This window comes from Thermobia domestica, chromosome 16 (assembly GCF_964235325.1).
Source record: "Thermobia domestica chromosome 16, izTheDome1.hap1.1, whole genome shotgun sequence".
Classification (NCBI taxonomy): domain Eukaryota; kingdom Metazoa; phylum Arthropoda; class Insecta; order Zygentoma; family Lepismatidae; genus Thermobia; species Thermobia domestica.
The window spans coordinates 186,408,232-186,435,333 of record NC_137469.1 but is presented as its reverse complement, the minus strand read 5'-3'; positions in this window follow the sequence as shown (position 1 = coordinate 186,435,333).

The window sequence follows — 27,102 nt, the reverse complement described above, 5'->3', positions numbered from 1 at the left end:
CTCTCTCTCACACACACACACTTTGATGGTATATTTTTTAATCTATTAATGCATTTAAATTTCAATACATTCTGGAAATTAATTTAAGCGTAATTTTCAAATTTTGATACACTGTGAACATAAGCATATGGAAAAAATCCTGATTATTATCACTTCCTTTTATTTTCATTAGAATTGTGTGCAGATCACTTTTCCCGGTTCCACTCAATAAGCAGTGATTGAATACAATATTTTTTGAGAAGTCAAAGTAGAATTATTATTTTGAAACGAAACCAACACAATCAAACACTCTTTCCCAAGCTCCAAGGACAGGCTACTCACTTGGCATTTTCTTGATTGTGATCTCAACAATAGGGATGTGACTTCATGCTTCACTTGTTACAGATTTTTTCTCTCAGTTTCAAAACTATCCCAAATCTCCCATTTTAAAAAATAATGTGTAGAATGGCAATTGAAAACAAAGACCAAAGCTATGTATCCAAGTTTTCTCTCTCCCCTTTGTACCGGGATCGACCCTCTGATAGAGGTCTTCATTTTAGCTACAGTGACTGGATCAAAAGGTTGTGTATTATTGCATTCTTACCTTTCTAGTTTTGCTTAGATTTTTAGAGATGGCAGGAATTTTTCCATTCGATATTTTAACCGTTATTGAACTTGTGGAATGTAGACTTTGCATATGGGATAAGATAACAGACTCTTTCAAGGACAGGATTGAAAAGCAAAAAGCACGGCGAGAAATTTATGCAAGCCTTGTCCAGGATTTTGAGTTCATGGACAAAAAGAAACGAGAAACGACAGGTATGTATGCAACAGCGCAGATCTGTCTTCAACATTAGGGGAGGGGGGACGGGTAAGATCGTTCCCATATTATATATATACATATATAGCGATGTTCAAAATATTTCTGTAGCCAAGAAACAATGCTGTAGAGGATCAGGGGAGCAGAATTGTCTTCAACATTGGGAGGCGGGCAGATTTGAGGCTTATTCTGAGTGCACATTAGTTTCATCTCACTTTCCTTTCTAGCGATCGGACACAAATAATCAAATTTCTCTCCCAAAAAACACATTTCAAATCGGATTATTGGGGAGGACAATCTCCCCAGTTCCAAGATTGGAGGGGACATGTCCCCTTCATCCCCCCGGGATTTGCTCCAGTATATGTATGGAGCAATGTAAAACAGAATTACTAATTCGAATTTTATCATTTAATCTACTATGACATTAATGTTAACTACATGGAAAACAAAATAATATATATACATGTGTTTTCATTGGGAAGGCCGATGGGGGCTGAATTTGAACGTAAACACTATCGGGGTTGTCACTATACATCTGAGCAATCCCGATAAATATGGATTCGACACAAATATTGGTCATTTTCTACTACTTTTACATGTCCCGGTAAACGCCCCCTGAGACCCCCTTGTTTCGAATTGTGAAAAAATCGCCTCTAGCCTCTAGCCGATACCGCGAAAACTATGAATGTGACACTAAAATCTGCCATTTTCTACTACTTTTACATATTCCGATAAAAGCCCCTATGATCCTCTGGTTCCAATTTTGAAAAAAACCATGCCTCTGGCCAGCAGCCGATGGGGGCAGTATTTAGAAGTCAACGCCTGTGTGAGTATCACCATTCATCTCAGCGACAGTGAAAACTATTGATTTGAGACTAATATCGGTCATTTTCCATTATTTTTACATGTCTCGCCATTCTCCACCCCGGTGACTCCCGGCCCACATACAATGGTGGCTGAATTAGAAAATCATCGCTAATGAAAGTATCACCATTGATCTCAGCGACCGCGAAAACTATGAAATCGACACTAATATCGGTCATTTTCTACTACTTTTACATGTCTGGGTTAACGCCCTCCTGAGACCCCCCTGGTTCGAATTTAGTCAAAAGCGCTTCACCTTGATCTGGGACCTGAACCAAGGTATCCGTGTCCAAAATTTGGTAACTCTCGGCCAACTTGTCTGGTTCCCAGGCCGGTCCCGGTTGAAAAAAAAACTCTTCGTCTTGATCTGTGGCCTAGACCAAGCTACCCGCGACCAAATTTTAAAAACTTTCGTCCACTCGTCTGGTCCACGGGCCGCACAGAGATAGAGAGACAGACACTCAGGCAAACTCTATTTTATTTATATTAGAAAGGTCAGATCCACCGTTATTGTAATAGAGCGGTGCTTGAGTGATTGATCGTAGAAATTTAAAATCCAATGAGTGATAATTTCATAGCCTTGTTTTATTACAAGTTTAAACTCTTTAGTCAGTAGAGGAGAGGGCATGATTCGTGGGTCAGAGTTGATGACAATGGGTTTCGGTGGGTCTTGGGTCACAGTGTGTGACAGTGGTTCATGGTGGGTGGTGGGACAGAGTGGGTTACGGTGGGTCATGGGTCACGATGGGTGGTGGGTCAGTTGGTCGTGGCTAAAGTTTTCATTGCCCCACACTCTCTCTGAACTACAGTGTTGAAAATTAATCAGTGAAAATCAATTGCAATTGATCAATCAATTGAAAGTAATTGCTGTGGAAATCAAAAATTGCAACTGAATTAATTGCTAATTAATTTCAATTGCAATTACTTTCAGTCGATTGATTAATTGCAATTGATTCTCCTTTATTAATGGGCAACTGCAATTAACAATTAACCATTACTTACTTCCGTTGTCAATTGCAATTAACAATTAAATTTACAGATTAATTGTTAATTGTCAATTCAATTGAAATTTGCCCAACACTGCCACTCTTCTCTTCACTGACCCGATCCGGCCCTTCAAACTTTTTTTTCCTTCTATCGAAGCCAGTACTGCCTATTTGGGAAAAGTCTCAATGTAGAGTGGTAGTGGTAAAAACGATGCATATTCGCCGTTCTGTTGGAAGGGGGGCTGGTGGAACGTGCCGTAAAATTTTACGTTGCCCCCATAGGAAAAATCTAGATTCGACACTACTAATATATATATATATATATATATATATATATATAATTGAGAAACACTATGTTTGTGACTATAACTCTCCCGAACCGCCCCACTGATCTTAATCAAATTTGAAACATGGATGAGTTTTACGGCTATTACGGTTTTAGGCTATTCACTTTGATGGTACAACTTAAGGGGGGAGGGTGTAAAAATAAATAAAATTTAATAATTCCTGAACCACTCGGCCAATCTTGATCAAATTTTCAACATAGATGAGGCTCAGGCCTGGGATCGTGTTATTTAAATTTGACGAAGTAACGTGGGGGCGGAGAAGGAGGATATATATATATATATATAAATCAATTTATATAAGACTGAAAGCCACTATTTTTGTAACTTAATAACTCTTGAACTATATCTTGAATATCCGACCGATCGCAATCAAATTTTCAAGATGTATGAGGTTTGGATCTGGAAACATTTTTGTAATTTTACTTTAACGGTACATCCTAGGGGGGAGGGGGGAACGTATAAATAGAAACTAATAAAACCTAATAACTTTTGAACCACCCAACCAATCTCGATCTAATTTTCAACAAATATGAGGGTCGGGCCTTGGGTGTATTTTTATCATTTCACTTTGACGAGCGGGGGCGCGGTGGCTCAGTGGTAGAGCGTTCACCTCCGGTGCTTGGGGTTCCTGGTTCGATCCCAGCTCGCGCCGTATGGACTTTGTGGTGGACAAACACCGTGCTCGTGGGTTTTTTCGGGGTTCTCCCGTTTCCTCCCACTTTCTTCATTCCACCATTTCACTCATTTCTCATTATCACCGTCTCCTTTAGCCTAACCGGCATAACCGTGGGACGTTAAACTTAAAGATTTCATTTTTCACTTTGACGAGCCAACGTAGGGGAGGGAGAGGGGGCAGATATATGTAAAAAAAAATAAAAATAAAAATGCCTGTCTCTGTGACTTCATCACTCTTGAACCACCCGACCGATCTAAATCAAATTTTCAATATACATGAGTATAGGGGCAGGGATTACTTTAGGCTATTTACTTTGACGAAACAACGTAGGGGAGGGCGAGAGGGAGAGAAATTTAAAAATGATCAAAAATGACCGATATTAATGTTGAATCCATAGTTTTCGGGCCCGATGAGACAAACAGTAACACTTCTGATGCTGTTTCAATCCAAGTTCAGCCCTAATAGTTGGGAAGGTGGAGGGTACAATGGAGGAGAGGGGGATAAACGTTTAAAAATGATCGAAACTGAGTAATATTAGTGTCGAATCAATAGTTTTAGGAGTAGCTGAGATTAACAGTGACAATTCTGATTTCGTGTGCCGCAGCACGGGGGAGGGGGAGCTATATATAATAATAATAATCGAAAATAACCAATATTAGTGCCTAATCCATAGTTTTCGGGATCATTCTGATGAACTGTGACATCTTCGATCCGGTTTAAGTGCAAAATCAGCTCCGCCACTTGCGGGAAGGGGAGAAAGTGATATATAAAATGATCGATAATGGCCACTATCAGTGTCAAATTTATAGTTTTCTGGGTCGCTTAGATGAGCAGTGGTACTTTCGATCATGTTTAAATTCAAATTCAACCCCACAACTTGGGGGAAAGGGAGGAAGAGATATTTAAAGATAATGGAAAATGACCGTAATTAGTGCAGAATCCACATTTGTGGGAGGTCGCTGAGATGAACAGTGACACTTTCGTTGCCATGGCCCGCAACATAGGGGAGGAGGAAATATATATATAAATGACCGAAAATGACCATTATTGGTGTCGAATCCATGATTTTTGGGGTCGTCGAGTTGATCAATGATCTTTCCGATGCTGTTTAAATCGATGCCATTAAAAACGAAAACAGCATATTTCACGGGTACTAAACACATGAAATACGGAGTTGTGCTTTAAAATTTTCATTTTAACTTAGCAAAGCGGGTAATATATGCTAGTAATACTAATAAAGCTCAGGTACTGTCCTTTCTCTATTTCAAAACCACCTATTTTTTAAATCTCTTTGCTATAATATCTATTACTGGAGCTATCAGTATATTTTTGTTTTTCGTCTTTATACAACACCAAGGTTATAAAGGAAGGCCTTTTATATGTAGGTTCGGAACTTGAATCTGATAGGTCGTTCCCAACCATACTATCTCGCCTCCAGAAAAACTGGATTACAGGGCAGAGTCTAAAGCAAGAAATTTCTCTCTCTTTTGCTAAAAAAAACTTTAGTTCGCATACTAGTCATAGCACATGTTTAGAGGTTTTCTGAACGAATCTGTATGAGACGAGACCTGCAAATGACACAATACTGAAAGTTGAGCTTACACCAGGAGTCGAATCTGGTATCATCCTAAAACAAAAAATCCTAATGGCTGACTACTTTAATGCTCATAAATCATTCTAATGTAAAAATTTTTGGTGAGCCCGGCCCCCTAGACTCCCCGTGGATACGAGCCTGTGTGACCCCGCACCCTCGAACACAATTTTCTGGAAGAAAGCCTCTATTCTTCCTTTTGTCTGTCTAGTTTACTGAAAACATGAAAAGCAAACTAGATCACAGAGCATAGAGTTGGAAATAATGGACATGTTGCATTGCAGACATATTTCGTACCGTTGATGATTTTGGGAGGTTTTCCAGGGACAAAATTCACCTCGGAGTTATATCTCCTATGGTGCTCAATATGAGTTGAGTTGATTTTTTCGTCCCTTTCAGCAGCGAGGCTATATAAGACGGGACCTACTGATTAATTGACAAACCCGAACTACATGAGCTCTCACCGGAATCGAACCCGGGTCTCTCACGCCAAAGGCACGTATGCTAACCACTTAGACACGAAGAAGCTCGGAGCTCATATTAGAAAAGAAGAAAGCACATTATGGGAATTTCAGTGCAGACAACTAAGTACGACGACTGTTAAAAGAATATTTTTCATCTTGAATATATTTTAATAATGGTCAATCTTATTCGATAATGTCATTTTTAAAAAAAAAATAGCATTCTTTTTTCTGTAACTTACTACAGTATACAAGTTAAATTTCACACAGTGTGCAAAAGAGGGGAGTGATTACAACGTACGATGGGCTTCGTTCGCTTCCTATCCGATGGACAAAACCTTTCTTGTAAAATTCAGCGTTTCAAAGAACCTTTGTGGTTGCTGATAGCTACACATAAATTGACAGAATTTTAGTACTGTCTGCCTGAAGCAAAGTCTTACTTTTAGCACTGAAGCTGCCTGAGACAAAAAGCAAGCACACCGCAGGCGTGGTGGCTTCTGTGCCTTGTAACATTGTGTTTAAAAAAACAGACACAAGGCCACTTGTCAGTTCTTGCAACTGATAAGGCTTTTTTTCTTTTATACAAATCATATTGTTGTTTGAAGCCTCTTTATTCCTTTCAAAAACAATATAACCAGATTCATGGGAACCCACAGCAACTGTAATAAAAGTTGAAAAAATATCTGTATCATTCAGATACTTTATTATTATTATTATTATTATTATTATTATTATTATTATTATTATTATTATTATTATTATTATTACATAAGATTTTTCGTTAGTCCTCACAGCAATTAATACTTAGCAGCAGGGGTTAAAGTGCGTGGGAACGCGGGGGACCCTATCCCCACCTCCAAAAAACTGTGTACGGCGTCCTCCCACTTCCTAAGCAATTACAATGGGCAAAGATAGGCATGGGGGACGGCGTGACGTCATGCCGCTACCTACCGTACCCCTACCTTTTCAGATGATTCCATCCCATCTAGCCTAATCCCACCTCGCCTAACGATTTATCAGCCACTTATATCTCCAAAATAAGAATGTCTACCATTTTAGGCGAGATGGGAATTTCCATCTTACTTAATCCCATCTCACCTAAAATGGCGGTAGGATGCAAGGAGGGAATTTCTGTAGTGAAGAGGGAATTCCTCTAATAGAATTTTAACCAGATATTTCAATCAATATTGGCAATCTCTGTCAATTACAATATAAATATATAATAAGTAAGGCCCGGATTTTTATGTTTTTACATATTGTATTTTTCCTTTGTATAAGCGTATTTTTCCTTTGTATGTACGCTGGTGAAAATATGAAATGTTCGCAAATTACGAAGTAAAGAGCCATATAAACCAAAATCACGTTACATATTTTTACATATTTTGAACTCTGTTACATATTTTCCGTCTACTGTACATATTTTTACATAAATTCAGTTTCTTTGCTCCTTTTCGCTAATTTTCTTCAAATAAAAATAGGCCTATATATGGAACAATAAATCAAAAAGTACTTTATTTAATTATCTGCATTTTTTCTCTCACTTTGTTCAAGCGATTTGCATTGCGGAAAAGCTGGGTTAAAACAAATCATACACCCTACAATATGCAAAGAAACGTCGTCAGTTATCGCTTCCAATTCTGAAAAAATCTTGTTTTTTATATATAAAGAAAGAAAACAATATAAGGATTTTTGTGCTTATCGGCTTTGCAAGCAGACGCCACTCGGATGTGTGCCGACAAAACAAACTAAAACGCACACAGTTGACTGGCTCTCTCACCTTTCTTTTTTGTGTGTGCAACATCTACGGGTGGGGTGGGGGTGGCGGTGAGAGGGAGGTGATTGGAGCGGCTAGGCTTTATCACTTGTTTCTTAAATCGAATAAAAAATCGCTTTTGTATGACTCAATGGCTACTTCGCCACTTCTTCCTTCAAAGAAAAAAGATTCAGTTTCGCGGCCGGTTTGTTAGTGTGCAGCTTGTGACCGAGTCAGTTTGTTTCTTGTTTTCAATATGGCTTCCTCTTTAGCGTCAAAACTGGAATCCTGGATAGCTATGGATGACGCTTATACCACAGACGGTAAAATTGTATTCTGTCAAGTATTCGATAAGAAAGTGAGCTGTTCAATGAAGTCGCAATTGGACCAGAACAAGAAAACAGCTATTCACATGAAAAACAAGGTGTTACAGCATGCCACAAAGCAAAAACTTTTAGCATCTGAAAACAGCAGTGAATTTTACAAAGACTTTGCCAATGCGTTCACAGCAGCAGACATACCGTGTTATAAATTGCAAGTCCCAGAGTTCACGTCGTTTTTGGAAAAATTATTGCAAGAGACACATTCCTGACGAATCTACTATCCGCAAGAATTATTTGGATGTGTGCTATGAAGATACTATCAAACACATTCGAGCTCAAATTGGTGATTCGCATATATGGTTTGCGGTGAATGAAACTACAGACGTATTAGGACGTTTCGTTGCCAATCTGGTAGTAGGAAAGCTTGACCCTGATTCTCCATCACGACCATTTCTGATCTGTTCAAAAGTTTTGGACAAAACAAACCATTCCACAGTTGCACGTTTCGTAAATGATGGACTGAGAGTGTTGTGGCCAGGAAGTGTTCCAGCAGAAAAAGTGCTTCTGATGTGTTCTGATGCTGCGGCGTACATGTTAAGAGCTGCCGATGCGTTTAAAGTGTTCTACCCAAACCTCATTCATATGTGCTGTTTGGTCCATGGATTACATCGTGTAGCAGAGGAAGTGCGAATCAACTTCCCTGAAGTCGATGAGCTTGTGTCTTCTACTAAGAAAGTTTTTGTGAAAGCCCCTGGTCATGTGCAGTGCTACAACAATATGCTACCAAATATATCGCTACCACCGCAGCCTGTACTGACACGGTGGGGCACCTGGATACAGCCAGTTAACTTCTACAATCAAAATTTTGATGCTGTAAAGTAAGTTGTCACCACATTTCCTGGAGAGTTCAGTGCAGCAGTACGTGATTCTCAAAGTGCGTTCAATAATCTTGTTGTTCAATGTTCACTAGCGTATTGCAATTAATTTCGGGTGGATTGCAAATGTTAGCGAGAAGCTAGAAAAAAAATCAATATTTTTTATGTTCAATAATGTGATTTTTTTTACTTTTTTGATACATATTTTCATTTGTTTTTCTTGAAAATTTGTACGTATCTGCAGGAAGTTATTACAGAAAGATGTTACGGTATATTTATTAGCTAAGAAAATAGCACAGACACAAAATAAACACGAAAAAATATTTTTACATATTTTCATATTTTAACATATTTCTTACATATTTCATTGATTTTTGTTACATATTTATGTACATATTTCGGTACTTTGTACTACATAAAAATCCGGGCCTTAATAATAAGTACTATACAAGAAGAAAGCATAGGGGAAGGCGATTTAGTGAATTTAGTTCACTTTTGGTTTATTTTGGGAATACTGGAAATTGATTGGCAAAGAGAAGCTAATCTGAAACAGGATAGAAATATAGAGGGTGTTTCGAAACAACACTTGCAACGTTTGAGAGCTCATTCCTGACACCGTGATAAGACAACCTGGGTGCACAATGCTTCCTTTTGGCGCTATGACCAGCCAAAAACCAGTCGGAAAAATGCCCAAAACAGCCGTAACTCGAGAACAAAATGTCGGATCGAAGTCGGGGGAAAGGAAATGTATATTATTTTTAGCCATGGCTTCCATTAATGCACAACCCGATATGGTACAGAGGCAGCACAAAGGTCACCTCAAATAAATTGAAGAATTATGGGGATATTTTATGAAAGGGGGTTATAGACCCACACAAGTTACTGGCACATGCAAGGAGAATTAGAATATTAATTCTGTGACATTTGTGAAAAATCTGACGCTCACTGGCATTTCCGGAACAAAATTTTGAATTTTTATAAAGGTACATCATCTAATGCTTCGTCCCCTGTGCTCCCCTAAGGCGGTGCGTTACCAAAATAGCATTCCATATTTCAAAAATGCATACTCTTTTGCTACAATGACGCCAAATTTCACACTAATTAACAAAAAGACCTTCTTCTCGTATGTCCCTACTAAGGATATTTCTGGTGATTTTCTTACTTTTGAAAGGGGGCTGTAGCCCCATTATCAGTCACTCTTACATGCCGGGAGCATTGGAGCATTAATTATGTGACATTCGTGATTAATCTGACGTTTACTGGCACTCCGAAAATAAATTTTGGGATTTGGTAACACATCACCCACAACCCCTTTAAGGCCCTTGCCCCCCAAAAGGGGGCCTTCCCAAAATAATGTTTGAGACAGCTTTACTAGCTTTGTGAATGAGTGTTTTTGCATTTCGTAACAAATACAACTCATTTGCCCCAAAATCTTTACGAATAATTATTGGAGAAAACTGCTTCCAAAATTTAACATTGAACCTCCCATAAGGAAAATGAACTTCTGTGTTTGCACTTCCAAAAGGGGGGCTAAACGTTAATTTTCTTCTATTTCCTTTAGAAATTCGAAAAATTCAGATATTTCTCAATAAGAGTTCCAAATTTTATATTAATGGTGTGAAAACTTCATCTTCTCCCAGTGCTGTAGAAAATTACACGAATTGTATAACAGTCTGTATATATATATATATATATATACATTTCAAAATCACGTTTTCAGTCAAAAGAAAAAAATATTTCATTTGTTTACCTTTGGAATACCAATATCTAATCTAAATGATCTAGACCCTCAAAAGTATTGTAATATTTATTTTGTATATTACTGTTACGCACTCGCCTAAAATGCCATGATTGTTCTTTCATTTTAGTAGATATTTCTTTTAAAGTTATGTTTTTTAAGTAACATTCCGTATTTTGGAATGCAAAATATTGATGATAATGCTTCTACAATAACTTTGTTTTCCTTCTGTCGTATCTTCCTTTCTCACCTTGCAAAAGTCGATTTATGGTCAAAAATGGTTGGAAAATGAAAATAGGGATATTTCACCCTGTTTGACAAATCTTGTTATAAAATACTGTACTTAGAAGGTAAATTCTGTACCACCAGACATGTCAACTCTGACGCGAAATCGTAGCAGTTATAGTAGTATTAACTGTGGTCGTAGTAGTAATAATAGAAGTAGTAGTAATATTAGTAGTATTACAGTACTTTGCAGTCTTGAATAAAGAGTCAGTTTCCCAAACACACTACGATTAACATAGACTGACAGTAAGACCGTACGAACACGGCAAAGGCAGGGGTAGTGGAGGACATTTAAGGGAAAAAATGACAACATTAGTTTCCAATCCGTCCTTGAGTGCCCGGTTCCAACCCGGAAATACGTGCGCCCGGTTCGGCCCTATAGCATTTGTGTCCGGGCCGAACAGGACACACCCAGCCCGTGCAGGGCAGAGCCCTGCAAACGCAGGCCCGAAGACGGCCCGGCCCGACCCGAATGGATCTGAATTCTGTGCCCGGCTCGACACGGCCCGGCCCGGCCCGAATCTCGAGCCGGGCTCTAACCGGGCCGGGCACAAATCGGGCCGAAACGGGCCGAGCACAAATTGGGCCGAGCCGGGCCGGCCCTACTCGGCCCGAACACTGTGAAAGACGGATCGGAAACTAATGTTGGCAGCCTGTGTTAATCGTAATGTGTTTGGCATGGGCGGCGATTAGGGGGGGCAAAGGGGGGCAGTTGCCCCCGCACTTTTTTTAAGTAACCAATTAATGTATATAGTTTCATTTGGAAATGTAACGATTTTGTATGTGTTACTGATTAATAGGAAAAATGCTGCCATATAATATTTGCTGTTGCGTGAATACGTATTGGTTGTCTTCCCGTGGAGTAAAGAAAGCTACAGTAATTGCGTTTTAATCGCCACAGAAAATAACCCCAAAAAATAACCTATTGGAGCACAATTTCAGCATACTTTCATTTCTTCTTACAAGGGCTCGATATGTTAGTGAGCCGCTTTGAAGCTAATCGAAAGAACATTATGCAAAAAAGTAGGGCCTATTTCACAAGTTATTCTTTAATTGCACAAAAATTGACAGTTCCTAAAATGTCTTTTCTTCTTTCTAAAGTAAGGAATATCGATTAAAAAGAGCGTGATAAGAAACAACTTCTACCTTTTCCATTGTTTTGTAGTGTAATATACGAGCGAAGTGTTGTGTTTAAGGATGTACGTGTGTATATACAATAAAATTTAGTAAATTGAACATAATTCTAGGTTTTAAGTTTATTTTGTATAACTGAAGTGTGGATTGTAAGTATTGTTGTGTTTTGATGTGTTCCAAGAAAGTGAAATCTGCACCTAATTGCAATTAACATATTTCAAGAAGTTGCAAAAGCAAATATTTCTTTAAATGTCGTAGCATATGCTTGTAGTATTTACTGTCTTTCATTTTCTAAGAGTAATAACATACATTTAATATCATGTGTGGAATTAAATATTAAGTGTTTCATTAATCCTCAGTTTCAATATAACTTTTGCAAAACAAGCATCATTATTTATTACTATGATTAATATTATCATTTCTATTTATTTGTTTTGCAAATTTATTAAATAATCTGATCACACAATTTTCCAGACAGAATTTTAAGATGTTCATGAGCAAGGAATCAAATCTCTTCTTACACTTTCGTTGTTTAAGAGTACAAAGGGCTAGCATCTACTTGCGTTGTTCTTCTCAATTAACTTAATAAACTATTATATACGATATACGGTATTTTAACTGAAAATATAGTATCCTATTAGTTATACAACTTTTCGTCAAACAAAATGTTGGAAACAACCAGGAAAACTAACATTTATATACAAATATTCAGATCATGTCTTGCCCCCTCACTTTTAACGTCCAACCGCCGCCACTGGTGTTTGGGAAATTAACTCCTTATTCAAGACTGTAAAGTACTTTACTTCTACTACTCTTATTACTACTACTACTGCTACTGCTATTATTATTATTATTATTATTATTATTATTATTATTATTATTATTATTATTATTATTATTATTATTATTATTACTTCTACTACTACAACTGCTACGAGCGTCAGAGTTGACATGTCTGGTGGTACATACTTTACAATCTAAGTACAGAAAAAATCTAAGAAATACTAGTTATTATGGCCAGTCTGCGTAGTCTGGCCAGTAGAATGCATTCACATCTGGTGCTAGAGGTCGTCGGATCGATCCCTCCTCGTGTTATGTGAGCTTTGTTGTGGACAAAAATCGTGAGCGTGGGAGTTTTTGGATTAGACCGTTTTCGTCCACTGTCTTCATTCCACCAATTCATCCATCATCATTCATACGTCTTGAGCCGTAATTGCCTAAAGAACATATGAGAAAGTCAAGTCCTTGACCTACTAATTAGAATTTGTTCCGCTACATTAGACCACGGAGGCCGAAACCATGAACTGGCGTGTTCATAAGATTAGCGCAATTTGTAGTAATGTTCAATTAGCACGGCAGATTCCAAATCATATTACATGTTCCTGTATTCTTTATAATTCGATGCTACAATAATAATAACAAAAAACAATGATCAAATAAATCACCCAGACCCCAGGATGATTAGACCACAGGATGAAGTGTTCCTGGAACGGTGCGTAACAAGTAAATAACAGAGCTATATGACGGAATGCGAGGCAGTAAATCAAAACAAAATCCACACATATCATTGTTGATCAAAAAATACCTCAAAAGTCCTCTGAATGAAAAATGTATAGATATCAGCTATCAAAAATGCCTCTTAACATCACATATAATAGAAGGGATAGTTGATATTAAGAAAATGAAAATATAAGGTTTCCTAAGAAACCAATAGTGAAAAATGAACATCGCTTTACTGTATGTCCTTGTACGCATCGAATAGCACGGAAACAGATTCAACAGTTTCAGGCTTTAGAGCATTTCTCCGTTCCTGAGTACTAAAATCTCTTTCAGTAGACGCACTAGAAGCAGGGATGACGAGATACTGACGCGTTAATTTACACAATTTTGGTAATGTTTGTTCTTGTTGCTTCCACCACTGCAGTATATCTAGTTCTCTTACACATGATGACATGTTGAGGTAGATGTCTACTTCATCATCAAATTCACCACAGACTGAATGTCTATCTTCCCAATCCATTAGTTTATTCTTCTTGGTAGGTGGTTCCAAGTTATGCCAACTAGCCTAAAGGAGACGATGGTGAGAAATAAATGAAATAGTGGAGTAAATAAAGTGGAAGGAAACAGGAGAACGCCGCGAACCCCCCACAAGGTGTTTGTCCACCACAAAGTTCACTTGGCGAGAGCTCGGATCAAACCAGGGACCCCATACACCAGAGGTGAACGCTCAACCGCTGAGCCACCGTTCCAGGAACACCTAATCGACCCTGGCGATTTGGTGATTTATTTGATCATTATATTTTGTTATATTTGTAGCATCATACTATAAACAATACATGAACATGTAACACCATTCGATATTTGCCTTGCTAATTGAACATTACTACAAATTGCACTGATCTTATGAGCACGCCAGTTTATGGTTTTGCCCTCCGTGGTCCAATGGTAGCGTACCAAATTCTACTTACTAGGTCAAGTACTTGACTTTACCATACGTTCTTTAGGTAACTACGGCTCAGGCTGAATGGATGATGATGGGATGAATTGGTGGAAAGAAAACAGTGGGAGGAAGCGGGACCACCCCAGAAACTCCCATGCACACGATGTTTGTCCACAACAAAGCTCACATAGCATGAGCAGGGATTGATCCGACGACCTCTAGCACCAGATGTGAGTGTTTTTTCTATTGAGCCACTATTCTCCCTCGTAGATCAAGCATCGGTTCACATTCTACGCAGACCGGCCATAATAACTAGATTTTCTCAATTTTATTCAGTAGTTAGAAGGTAAATTCGGTACCATCAGACATGTCAACACTGACGCGAAGTCGTAGCACTTGTAGTAGTATTAGCAGTGGTCGTAGTAGTAATAGTAGTAGTAGAAGTAGTAATAGTAATAGTATTACCAGTACATCACAGTCTTGAATAAAGAGTCAGTTTCCCAAACACATTACGATTAACATAGGCTGACAGTAAGACCGTACAAACACGGCAAAAATAGAGGTAGTGGAGGACATTAAAAAAACAAGTAGGCTGACAACATTAGTTTCCGAACCGTCTTTCAGACTATAGGGCCGAGCCGGTTCGGCCCGATTCGGCCCGAAATGTGCCCGGCCAAGTTAGGGCCCGGTCCAGTTTGATATTACTTGAAACGGGTCGGGCCGGGCCGGGCACCGGGCCTCATCGGGCGCGCCCGGCCCGTGCAGGGCTCTGGTGCAGAGCTCTGATTCATATCCACTGCAAACGCTGTTTTTGTTTCATTTTGACTTTTATTTTAGTACTCATACGAGAATTGTGTTCTATGTCTTAATTTTCTGCATTCTTTCACATATGGAAAGACTCGTTTGCGTATCTAAATGTTTCATTACGTATGGAGAGCTAAATGACAAACAGGCATGTGCTGATATTAATACAAAGTTTCGAAATATTGAATTATTAAGTATTTCAATCAATGTTGCTTTTTTATACAATTAATAACAAGTCTTATTATATTTAAAAGAAGAAAAACACATCTGCAAAATTTCTCCCGATTGCAAAGGTTGACTTCGAGGTTTGAACCTGGTTTACTTTTTCCCGAAGATACCCGAAGCTGGACTTAGAAAATTTTTTCCTTAAAATAGCAATAAAGAATGCCCTCGACCTTTGAGACAACATGTACCTTTCGGGAGTCAACTTTCAAAAGTTTGGTGTGGGTTCTTTTGCCCCATAAAACTGTTTTTCTGCAGAAAATAAAAAAGCATTCCTTTATTTTTTTGCGTATTTGTCCATAAAAAATGTTTCGTTGGAATTCTTCGTGGCCTTTACACACATATGACATACTGTTACAAGCATTTTGATATCTCGTGATCAAGGGTTTGGAGGGGTCCGTGCCCCACCCTACCGTTTTTTTTAGGAAAATATGAAGCCTGTATTCCCACATTTTACGTCTGCAATATCTGTGCACAATTTTATTCACTTCGGTTCAGTTATTTTTGCCTTTCGCGTGTCAATTTTCAAAATTTTGGGTGAGTCTTTTATATTAAACCTTTACTTTATGTCTTTTTCTTTTTTAAAATTCTTTTTTTTGGGGGGGAGAAGGAGAGAAATGTTTTTTCTGATATGTGTCTTTTGCCATTCATCTTTTTTGAACTGCTTAAGTAAGATCGTTTTGTAACTTTTGATGTCATCCAACTCCGTCACGATAATAAAATTGTCATTCTTAACAATTTGTTTTATTTCCTTATTTTTCAGTTTGCCACACTGATATATTTTTAACAAAATTGAGGTTTGGTCCAACGCCTTTCGAATTCGGAACCAACCCAACCGCCGAGCTTTTTGGGTTGCCTGCTATTGCAGGAAAACGAGAATTGCAGGTGGTAATGCACTTTTGGAGTCGTGTATACAATATGCGCAGTATGCTAGTACATTGCCGTAGTTTGCCAATAGATTGGCCATCGCTAAGAGAGTGGACATTTTTACAGCAGCATAAGGTCACTTGTGTTCACCCAGAAGGGGTCGCAGAAAAATTTCACTCATATCTATGGATACGAAGTCCACAGCAGCAGCAGAAAACAACATGTCAGAGACTAAGGCATATTTCTCCTTATTTCGTTTTCTATTTTATTTTATTTTTTTTAAAATTTAACCAATATGCTTCCCGCCCGAACTACGCGGAAAAAAGAATAAAACAAAAATAATACTTGCTCAAGGAAAAACAAATGGGGTAGGCATAGTGTGGAGTAACCAATGTAAATATCTTGAGGGGGGGGAATCCAGCTTCCCTTTTCTTTTTTAACAGGTAGATAACCTGGGTCACAAGAAAGCGACACGTAAGCACGCGTGTATCATAAGTAGGCATAAGTTTGTAGCGGAACAATCCAGAACAGGCAATATTGACTTTGCTTTAATTTCTAGGTTAACGCAGTCCTAGACACAAAGAGGGAGAGCGGTGAAGTTCTCGAAAGAGAGAAATGAAATAATCAGGCGGCGGCAACGGATGGAATCCTGTACTGTGAATGAGGAGTCTGCAGCTGCAACGACGTATACTTAAAGGTCGGAGTGAAGTATACAAGAAAAAAAATTACATCTGTACGTATTAACGTTAGTAGCTGCTAATAATATTTTACTTTTCAGCTATGTCAACACTTATTGTTCTGATAGGTTTTCTGTGTTTGGCACATAGATGGCCATTTTCCATTGGGCTCGCTCGGGCTCGCGCTCACCTGTCTCAACTGGGCTCGCGCTCACTCGCGCTCGCGCTCACTTCTCTCAACTCAGCTCGCACTCACTCGGGCTCGCGCTCATCTCTCTGGACTGGGCTCGCACTCACTCGGGCTCGCGCTCACTTCTCCCAACTGGGCTCGCGCTCGCGATCACTTCCCTCAACTGGGCTCGCGCTCACTCGGGCTCGCGATCACTTCTTCCAACTGGGCTCGCGCTCATTCGCACTCGCGATCACTTTTCTGAACTGGGCTCGCGCTCATTCGCACTCGCGCTCATTTCTCCCAACTGGGCTCGCGCTCATTCGCACTCGCGATCACTTCTCTCAACTGGGCTCGCGCTCACTTGAGCTCGCGATCACTTCTCCTAACTGGGCTCGCGCTCACTCGCGCTTGCGCTCACTTCCCTCAACTGAGCTCGCACTCACTCGGGCTCGCGCTCATCTCTCTGGACTGGGCTCGCGCTCACTCGGACTCGCGCTCACTTCTCCCAACTGGGCTCGCGCTCACTCGGGCTCGCGCTCACTAATTTCATTGGGGCTCGGGCTCACTCGGGCTCGCGCTCAATTATTGAGTCCGAGCCCAGTTGAGCGTGAGTGCCGAACTCACGAACGTCGGGCTCGCGAGTTTGGACACCTATGATACAGACACAGACAATGACACGTAGAACCAGTCGTATTAACAAATGCTGAAACAAATCTTCAATTATGCGCTTATTCACCTAAAAATCATCTTCACTAACATGTCAGCTCATTAGGAGCGAATCCCCAGCGTGTACGTTAACATATACTTACGAGAGAATACCTATATCTCAGATTTTGAGTACAGTTTCAAAAGTTCATTTCCGTAAGCTGTAAAGGCAGTAATTGCTATGCTAATTATCACAAATTAAATGCAACTTTTGAGTTGCATACACACAACCTACTAGGGAATGAAGACCATGTACTAACAAAGAGTACACTGGAAAATGAAATAACATGTTATAACAAAAATTAAAATAAGATGATAATCGATACAAATGTAGAGGATGAATATGGCATGTCCGAACTTCGCCAAGTATGGTGGAAGAAGCTATTTGTTTACTTCTTCTTGACCAACCGTTAAGAACATTTATAAATCCATATGTGGCTTTGTTATACGCAATTAATACATTCAAATTCACGAATGATGACGAACTGAAGGGTACGAAGCCTTCGTACACTTGCAACTAACAACCATAGTCATAATAATATAGTTCAACTAAACAACGTTGAAAATAGTGGATAATTAAATTAGGTTGTAAGTAGAAATGACCAAAACTGAATAGTTTGCATCGATCATTCCGAAGAAATTTGGAGTTGTACTGAGCATAGTTTGGGGGGGAAGCGAGCATCCCCGGTGAGTATACTTCAGCTGACTTCTTTGGGGGGAGAGAAAATGTGATTGAGGGGAAAATTCCCCCTCATCTCTCCCGGTAATTCGCACCCTATATATATTATATAGATAGATAGGTAGATAATTGGCTTGGGGCAATATAGTGCTAAGCCGCATTTGTAAAAACAAAATCTACCCTTTGCTGTTGACAAATTTGCAAAAATTGAGATTAGATGGCAGTAAATATCGTAAATGGTGTTCTTGCCTTCATTAATTTGTATTGTAGTGCAGCGCTAAATTTCCTTTTTTTTTTTCGGAACAATACGTATAAATGCGGCTTAAAGTTATATTACTCGAAGCCCTTTATATATATATATATATATATATATATATATATATATATATATATATATATATATATATATGCAAGTTAGTTGGAAACCTGGGGCCCGTAAAATAGTGTTTAACGGTGACTTCCCTCCGGAGCAGCATCTACTTTTAATTACGTGTTTGCTGTTTGAAGGCATATTGTCCTGTTACAATACAGTAAATATGAAAATTTCTTAATTTAAGTCAAATTTAAGAGTACTAAAACTGAATTTTTGAAATTGTGCGTTGATTACAGCCTGTAATTTGTTAAAACAACACCTATCAAATAAAATTACAAGTTAATGAAAGGTCAAGCAAGATGTTTGTGAATATGAAACTTACGTCATAATATCACTTTGAGTCAAGAAGTTATATATGATAAGCATAATGATAATGATAATGATAAGCATAATGTGGTTCTAGTTTTCGATTCATCTTTACATTTCTTTAAGTATAAAAATGTCAGTTTTTAAATAGCATAACATAACGGAAAAAATAGTAGCTACATTATATAAAATGAAGTAATTTTACGAACTGCGTTAAAACAGGAAATACAATTATGTTTAAATATTGAGGTAGTTAGGGATCTCTTGCCTGTCAGATGTCAATTAACAGATTAATAATTTCCTTCTACAACAAGCAAGACTTTATTTTACATGAATTAAAGACCAAAATACAAATTCAGATTATGCACTTTCGCAGGAGACCAATCCGACAAGCTTGGAGCCTTATATAAATGACAGCGAGTTGGTACAAATGAAAAATACAACGTACGGTATAAATGTTAATTTTCCACCCATATTGTGTAGATGCTGTCGATTACTCGACGAGATGCTGGTTGGTTGCTGAGATGATCCTTGGTCCTCTCCCTTACCTATTTATATGTATAAATTTCGTCAGTCAGACCCTGAGGTTCTCCATAACAGCCTTGTTTGTTCACTTAATTACTTTTTACGCTACGTGACTGCCGGAGAACCTCATTAGTCCACGATAAGTGTGACTGTTTATCCAAAATTCTTTTGTAACCTAATTTAAGTACACACACACTTTTTTTTTTTTACATATAATTACTAGAAAACAATGTTAGTTATCTGACAAAAAACTTTTTTTGATATATTCCTTTTTGCAATATGTTGAGTTTTTTTCTCTCAACTCATGTCATAGTTCCATTACAGTCCCCCACTGATGAGGAACTGTTCCTGAACATCACGTAGTGTGTGTCACTCCTTTTTTTTTCTCAACTCATGTCATAGTTTCATTACACAACTGTGAGTTGAAAAAAAAAGAAGTGACACACACTACGATGATGTTCAGGAAAAGTTCCTCATCAGTGGGGGTCTGTAATGAAACTATGATATGAGTTGAAAAAAAAAAGTTAGCTCAACATATTGCGAAAAGGAATATATCACAAAAGTTTAGTGAAATAACTAACATTGTTTTCTAGTAATTATATGTAAAAAAAAAGTGTATGTGTACTTAAATTAGGTTACAAAAGAATTTTGGATAAACAGTCACACTTATCGTGGACTAATGAGGTTCTCCGGCAGTCACGTAGCGTAAAAAGTAATTAAGTGAACAAACAAGGCTGTTATGGAGAACCTCAGGGTCTGACTGACGAAATTTATACAATATAAAAAGGTAAGGGAGAGGACCAAGGATCATCTCAGCAACCAACCAGCATCTCGTCGAGTAATCGACAGCATCTACACAACATGGGTGGAAAATTAACATTTATACCGTACGTTGTATTTTTCATTTGTACCAACTCGCTGTCATTTATATAAGGCTCCAAGCTTGTCGAAATGGTCTCCTGGGAAAGAGCATAAATTGAATTTGTATTTGGTCTTTAATTCATGTAAAATAAAATCTTGCTTGTTGTAGAAAAAATTATTAATCTGTTATTGACATCTGACAGGCAAGAGATCCCTAACTACCTTACTATTTAAACAATTATGTCAATTGACGAAGCTATCGTAAAATTTAGGATTTTTTTTTTTTTTTTTAGCAATTAGTATATGATACCTCATTTGTCCGGAAGACGAGAATACATACCACTTAATCACATTAAATCAATATGAATATAAATGCCTGGTAATCCTTAGCTGTTTCGTTAGGTATGTGCTAAACTTCACTGTAATATGATCTGATAAATCCGTATGAAAATATTGTGACAAACAACACCAAAATCGAGTAGTGGCAAACTGAATACTATCGTTTCAGAGTAGATTTCGAAAATAAAAAATGAAAAGACTTTAAAGGAAGGAAGTGTGTGTGTGTGTGTGTTTCTTTAGATGATGAATTGCCATCTTTTTCCCCCATTGATTTATATTTATATCTCTTTATATATATAATAGAAATTCGGAAATCAAAAATTAAGGACCAACCTATATATATATATATATATATATATATATATATATATATATATATATATATATATATATATATATTAGGTTGGTCCTTAATTTTTGATTTCCGAATTTCTTTGGGCTCACCCCCTAAAATGGTTCCATATGGGACTAAATTAATCCAGGAGAAAAATTAGCTTCATTGAACAATATTAAATGGTGCCCCAAGCGACCTACAATTTTGAATCCGATTACTGTACATAGTATATGGGAAAAATCTGGAATAAACTCATGTAATTTAGAAATGGCTAAAGGGGATGCGAAGATACCCTGGATAATAGAAATAAAGGAAGGAACATACCTAATTTTGTATAGTACTGTCATAGTGGCCATTTTGAAATCCGCCATCTTGAATTCAGGTCAAAATTTCAAATAGGAGGAAGGTCATATGAAATATCATTTTGAGGTAGCGTTTTACCAGAAGCACAAATCTGGCACTATTTTAAAGATAGCTTTAGTAATGTAAGAATTATTAAGTGTGAAAAGATTTCTCCTTTTTACAGGTAGTAATTTTTACACGACTAAAAGTAAAGACATGAGTTTGGCGCGAAAAGAACTAAAGGGATATGCACGGCTTCAAAAGAAAGGGGAATGCGAAAGAAAATGCACTTCTGAAAAGTATTTCTTTTAACTTTATACACCAAAAGACATGGAACAATTCAAGTAATGAAGAGGAAAACCCAGTTGAGAATGTTAGACAAAATGTAAATTTGGATGCGTCTGTGCCCGGACCCTCCAAGAGATGTAAAAGGGGAAAAACTAATTTTATTACTTAGAGACTGGTGTTGTTCTTGATCGATAAAGGGTCACTGATAGAGCAGCAATACATATTCTAACAGCGACGGCAGAAGCATTAGGCCATAATGCAGAGGAACTAGTAATAAATGGGTCTTCCATTCACCGATGCTGAGAGAAAATCCATAGCGAAGTTGTACAGAAGCACAAAAAACAATTTCAGAGTGTATCAAGTGCGTTAGTTGTGCATTGGAATGGATAACTACTGCCTTATTTGACTGGCAGAGAGACTGCCGACAGGTTATCAATAATTATTATAAGAGATGGTCATGAGAAGCTAAATGGTGTTCTCATTTTGTCATCATAAAGAGAAGAACATATTACTTCTACTATAGTACATTCGCTTGAAGAATGGAACTTGGTAAAGTTCGTGCAGTCAGTTTATTGTGACACTACTCCCTGTAATATGGGACATGTTAACAGTGCTTGCATTCTGCTAGAGCAGTAGCTCCAAAATAACCTTCTATACCTTCCTTGTAGACACCACGTTTATGGATTAGTTTTAAAATGTGTATTTGATAAGTGAGGCGTTGGATGGCAAAGTGGCGTAAGTCATTTTTTTTTAAAAGAAAATTGAGATGTAGTCATTTCTGTGAACTTCAAACCATAATCTATTGGTTGGCAACGTTGTGTATCTCAGAGTTAAAAGAACAGGCCATAGGCTAAAAGATGGCAGAACAAAGAACCGATTTTATCCGCTTTTACTATATCGATTCTAATAAAAGTCTCAACATCTCACAATGTCTCAAAACTGACTTGCGCCACTTTGTACCCAATGCCTCAAGTGTTGTGTTCCGTTTGCATCTGGACCAGATATTCTCCTATTGAAGTGTTTTCAGAACGAGTGGTCAAAAATAGACTGCACTACCTTTATTCCAGGAATTGATGGTGATGATGTCATGAACAATATTTCCGATGTAAGAAATGAAGTGTTGAATTTTGCTATCAAACTTGTAGAAGTAGGACACTGCAGAGAAGATTACTGGGAATTTTTAGAACTGACCATCATATTCTTGGGTGGCATACCTCCTAAGGTGGATGGGAAAAGAAATCTACTATTTAAAAACATTTCTCTTTCGCCAACAATTTCGTTTAACGAAGCAAATAGAAACGGGTCTTCGGAGAGTATGCGTTTCCTGATACGACTATATGTTCAAGCTTGGCTTAAATGTAATCAAACATCCCATTCACCATTACAAGATCTGCAATTTTTGAAAGGTTTATTCAGTTATAGACAAATAGATGTTGAATTATCTGAAATGGCTCTTTTTAAATTTTCACGCCAACTCTGGTACTTGACGGAGGAATACGTAGCATTGGGATTTTTTGATGATGGAGTTACCATAATGAAAAAAAAATGGTTGAAAGAATTAAAACTATAAGGGGAAACAGTGAAGCAGCAAAGAGACTTGACGCAAGAGACGATACCATAAATTTTTTTGTGAAAAGAGAAAACAGCGATTTTGTTACAACAAACACAGAACAAAGTGAACTATGTAGCAAATAAGATTCACAACTTACCAAAAAGCTACTACATAAATAAGGGATATTTCAAGTTCTTCCAAGTTATAATTTTTCTTTTTCCTCATAATGGTCTATGAATCATCTTGTTGGAAAAACTTATTTGTAGTACACAGGGGAGTCATTTAGGGGGGCAGGGAGGGGCATTTGGCCCCCCTGAGTTTGAGATGTATATAGATTTTATCAATAGAATAGTAGTAAATTAGTGAAAAACGCGAAATTTTACTTATATCAAGGGGTCTTGCCCCCCCCCAAGCAAAATCTGAAATGACGCTCCTGGTAGTACACAGCGAAACAAGCAGTTCGTTTCAGTTTATGTAAAAGACTTCCAAAATTCTTATAAAATCTGTATTACATAACTACAATAAAATAACATTACGTTGAAGCATTTTGTTTTTCACACGTAATAATTCTTACATGAATATAGGTAACTTGAAAATAATACCAGATTTGTGCTTCTGGTAAAATGCTACCTCAAAAAGATATGGCACATGACCCTCTTCTTATTTAAAAATTTGGACCTGAATTCAAGATGGCGGACTTCAAGATGGCCGCCATGACAATGCTATACAAGATTAGATTTGCCTCTTCCTCTAACTCCATTATCCAAGATATCTTTCCATTCCCTTAAGCCGTTTCTAAATTACAAGAGTTTATTTTAGCTTTTCCCCATATGCTATGTATTGTAAACACACTCAAAACTTTAGGTCGTTTGGGGCACCATTTAAAATTATTCAATGGATGTAATTTTTTTCCTGGCTTAATTTGGTCCAATATGGAACTATTTTAGGAGGTAAGTCCAAGGAAATTACTAAATTTATTTCCCCCCATATAAATTAGGACTACCCTAATATATATATATATATATATATAATACAGGGTATCCAATATACAATGCAACGCGGAGTTTGGGATAGTAGAACTTTTGAACCTGAAGTGATACACGAATGATGGTTATACCAAAATGAAGCCTTGTTCATGTATATACTTTTAAAAAGGAAGCATCGATTGAAGTACACTAGGAACTACACAGTGTTGCTACATGTAACCGAAGGTGTAAATCTTTTTTTTTTTTTTTTTTTTTTTTTTTTGCAAAATATGTTAATTGAATCATAACTTATACGTATGGATGTTCTGTCGTTAATTTTCAGTTTGTTTAGTTTGAGTAGCTTGGAAAGTATGGAGCAGAAAAAAGAATTTTTCATTTCCACCGATAACTAATCGGATGAGGCCTCTGTAAGGGGTTACTAGGGAAATCGTATTTTTCATAAATTAACACTCTGAATTGGCAACTGCTGATGTTTCAATGCATCAAAAGGTGTGTTAAGAATCTGTCTACGTTATTCAATTCCTGAAAACAATGAAAAATAAACTTTGAAATTATCATGATAATACGTTTACTTACATGCACCCGGTAACACTGGTACTATCAGAAATGTGTTACCTGAGTCTACAGCGGATGCTGGGAGTGTCCCCTGTTTTGATTCAAACACTAGTTCACACGTTTCACCAGGTTCTCAACAACTTTACGAAGACTAGAAGTGTTAATGTTCTCAATGGCACCGCGAATGTTCGTTTCCAGGTCTTGAATAGTTCGAGATTTGTTCTTGTATGCCTCTTGTTTTAAATAGCCCCATAGAAATGAATAGCAGTGTTGCCGGATGTATATAAGTAAAAAAATCATTATAATTTCAAAGTTTTCATTGTTTTCAAGAATTGCATAATGTAGACAGATCCTTAACACACCTTTTGATGCACTGAAACATCAGTAAAGTTGCCAATTCAGTGTTAATTTATGAAAACTACGATTTCCCTAGTTACCCCTTACAGAGGCCTCATCCGATTAGTTATCGGTGGAAATGAAAAATTCTTTTTTCTGCTCCATACTTTCCAAGCTACTCCAACTAAACAAACTGAAAATTAACGACAGAACATCCATACGTACAAGTATCCAACATATTTTGCAAAAAAATTGATTTACACCTTCGGTTACATGTAGCAACACTGTGTGGTTCCTAGTGTCCTTCAATCGTTGCTTCCTAGTTTAAAAAAATATGCATGAACAAAGCTTCACTTTGGTATAACCATTATTTGTGTATTACTTCAGGTTCAAAAGTTCTATCCCAAACTCCGGGTTTCATTGTATATTGGACACCCTGTATATTTCTCCTTCTGGTCTATTTAAGTGTCCCTTGCTTTCAAATTTTCTAAAATATAAATATAATATTGCTTCAGTTTTTTAAAAATAAATACAGTAGGGGAAGGTGGGGACAATTGTAACATTTTTTACAAAAGTGATTGTAGGAGATGAACGTTACATCATTGGATTCTACCACAGCACGACAATAAACTTTGAACCTTCCTTTAACATTTGGCAAAAGTATGAGATCACTGCTTTTGAATAAATGTTTAAAATATGCGTTTAGAAAGAACAATACAAACGTTACTTTTTGCCCCATGGGTGGGGTATATTGTAACAGACAATGGGGTAAAATGTAACAAAGACATACAATTTTATCTGTTGTTTATTATAATAAGATATGCAAAAATTAAACATATACAAACTTAAATACGCTAGAAAGTTTGATATAATGCAAGTATAATCTAAATGTCTTTATGTTTTTATTAATTGTATATAACTTTCGATTTAGCAAACATATATTAAGAATAGCAAGCAATAGGTCTAAATAAGAATCGTAACTGAAACATAATAAAAATCTAGAACTGATTTTTTTAGTGATCAGGAAAAATGATCACAAAAATTATTATAACTGATCAACAACCAAATTAGCTTAACTTTTAACTACTTATAACTCCTTAGTTCTAAACATCATAATGAATACCATCTGTGGAAATTCAAAAATGAAATACAGAATAAGAAAAAGAAAATATATCAACTTCTAAATAGAGTAGCAAATTCACATGTAGACTAGCATAATTACGTTACTAAACGTTAAAAGATAAACCTTATTAACAAAGCAGTCACAGAAAGAAAAGAAAGAAAGGTGTTTCAATGCCAAAATTAAAAGTTTTTCATGAGAATTCATAATCATCATCTGAATTACAATTGTCACAAATGTAATCGCCCTGTCCTTTGCTATTGGTTGTACAAAGATGAGCCCACATTTTGCAAACACGGCATCGTATCCACGTTTTCTTTGGCTTTCCTTCCGATTCGTTTCTTTGCCTTGACCTAGTATTCTGTAAGGTTAGTTCAGGAGTTGGTCGTACAATGTCTGGAGAAAAGATCACTTATCTCTCGCTTATTCCCTGAGGGGTCCTGCAATGGCTTCTGATTCTGTTCTAAATTTTCTTCTAAATTTGTTTCCTGTTCTGTTTCCTTCTAAATTCTCTTTTTACAAAAATACCAAAAAATTCCAAAAAATACAAAAATACGTAAAAAATACAAAAAAGTGTCGACTAGTGGAAAATATGAGTTGGAAACACTCTTGATATGCATAATACTTGAACATAAAACAAAAAGAAATATTAACAATTTTATCTAAAATTGTTTATTGTCCACTGTGACTCATATGATGGTGATCTCCCTTCACAGTCACTTTTGGTTTCGTTTGTCACTGGTTCTTTGTATAGAGTATAGTGTGCCTGGACAGAAACACACACACA